General features: G+C 39.6%; 1 protein-coding gene across 1 annotated transcript in view; it reads left to right on the top strand.

The window, feature by feature from the left end:
- The window catches only part of LOC125025719 (SET and MYND domain-containing protein 4-like), a 9,247-nt gene extending 8,766 nt beyond the window's left edge, over nucleotides 1–481 (top strand). Inside the window, exon 4 of the mRNA XM_047613873.1 lies at nucleotides 1–481. This exon is cut by the window's left edge and continues 1,169 nt beyond it. The gene's annotated coding sequence lies outside the window, so the exon portion shown is untranslated.
- Nucleotides 482–2,306: the final 1,825 nt, after the last annotated feature.

Here is a 2,306-nt window from a genome sequence, read left to right as displayed (position 1 = left end):
TTCAAGGAAATTACCTTTACATTGTCTCTGCTTCAAATGAATTGTAGATACATTACCTGTATGTACATTTTCTATGTTTCAGATGAATTACCTGTACATTGTCTCTATTTTTAAGTGAATTGTATGGACATTAGTTGTATGTACATTTTCTATTTCAAATGCATTGTATGTAATTGATTTCGTTAATAATATAGTGCAGGATTAGGATATGATCTATAACCTACATCATTAAAATACATATAATGAAGTTGAAGCATTATGCAAACCATGATATGTAAAGTAAAAAAAAAAAAAATGTGATAGCATATGTTCATATTATTATTTTGAAATTATATATGGACCTAAAGGAGATTTATCCTTTATAACCCCCCCCCCCCCCAATTCCTTGCCCGTTTATGTCGTGAGAGCCGTGTTGAAGGGGTGGAAGGCTGACTTTGTGCCAGTCCTGAACGGCCTGAGGGAGCCATGGGCACGGTATTCCCCTGCTTTAGTTGTCTAGCCCTTACCCCTCAAGGGACCCTGAGGGGAGGACCGTTTCTCTCCCCAACATCCTCCAGGCTTACCATGGCCAACAATGAAGATTTTATACCACTATTAGGGGCCATGAGGCTTGCCCCTTCAGTTCAAACTCTCCCGGTTCCCCGACCCCAGGCTCTCCCTTGACCATGGCTCCGAACACTGCAACCTCCTCCCCTTCCTCAGTGCCTACTAGTACGTCTTCCACCCACGTCGACACTCAATCTCCAGGAGGCATTCGCACTCTCCCAACACGCTCAACTTCAACACCTCTTCCCCCACAACTTCCTTCATCACCTACCCCATCCTCCCTCATTACTACTTGACAGCCTTATTGTCCTCCTCCATAATACTACTCCCACTTCACACACACCCGTCCATTTACTACTACTACTACTACTACTACTACTTATAATAATAATAGTAATTATTATTACTATTACTGTTACTATTACTATTATTGTTATTGTTACTATTACTGTTACTGTTACTGTTACTGTTATTATTATTATAATTATCAACATCATCATCTCGATTGTTTGGTTAATGTGGTTCACTAAGGTTTTGTGAGTTGTATTTCAATTCATTAAGTCGGTATTTTCTAACGTCAAAGTCTCCTTAGTGAATTCCGTTTTCTTTGCCGATCGAAAAGATGATGGAAATCAACGATCGTCAGCTTGAGACAGCATATGCTTTTATATTATGTATATATTTGTGTATGACAACCCATATTTTGACACAAAATAGAAGCCATAGAATGACTGTAAAGAATATATTTTGTAGTTACTGAAAAAATACATTAAAAAAAATGTATAATATAATACATATTTTTTTATTTTTCTCCTTTGGTGAGCGCTTGTAGGAACTCAAATTACGAAAAAGTGTCGCGTCTATCAAAGATCAAGCATGAACGAGAGAGAGAGAGAGAGAGAGAGAGAGAGAGAGAGAGAGAGAGAGAGAGAGAGAGAGAGAGAGGGAGGGAGAGAGAGAGAGAGAGAGAGAGAGAGAGAGAGAGAGAGAGAGAGAGAGAGAGAGAGAGAGAGAGAGAGAGAGAGAGAGAGAGAGAGAGAGAGAGAGAGAGAGAGAGAGGAGAGAGGGAGAGAGGAGAGAGAGAGAGAGAGAGAGAGAGAGAGAGAGAAGGAAGACAGAGAGAGAGAGAGAGAGGAAAGAGAGAGAGAGAGAGAAGGAAAGAGAGAGAGAGAGAGAGAGAGAGAGAGAGAGAAGGAAAGAGAGAGAGAGAGAGAGAGAGAGAGAGAGAGAGAGAGAGAGAGAGAGAAGGAAAGAGAGAGAGAGAGAGAGAAGGAGAGAGAGAGAGAGAGAGAGAGAGAGAGAGAGAGAGAGAGAGAGAGAGAGAGAGAGGGGGGTGCGAGAGAGAGAGAGAAAGAATGAGAGAGGCAGAGAGAGAGAGAGAGAGAGTGAGAGCGAGCGATAGCGAGAGCGAGAGAGAGCGAGAGAGAGCGATAGCGAAAGAGAGAGAGGGAGATTGAGATGAGAGAGAGAAAGCGTGTGTGTGTTTTTTTTTTTTTTTTTTTTCTTATTTGCCCTTAAACCGTATCAGAAATGCGAGGCTGAGATTTTAGAATAAGCAGATGAAGCTAAACATAATTTTTTTTTTTTGTCTAAATTATGAAGTAAAAAATGCTCACATTATAGTTTAAAAAAATCTTAAGAAATTGGATAAAAGAGAGAAAAGCACTCGGAATAAGGTTTTGTACATCAAACAAATATGAGATTAATTATTTTTATTTCAAGATCACAGTTACATCAACATATTTTTTTTTATATGTAAG

The sequence above is a fragment of the Penaeus chinensis genome, chromosome 5, assembly GCF_019202785.1.
Source record: "Penaeus chinensis breed Huanghai No. 1 chromosome 5, ASM1920278v2, whole genome shotgun sequence".
NCBI lineage: Eukaryota > Metazoa > Arthropoda > Malacostraca > Decapoda > Penaeidae > Penaeus > Penaeus chinensis.
The sequence above is the reverse complement of the archived record's forward strand: the minus strand, read 5'-3'. Positions and strand labels throughout refer to the sequence as shown.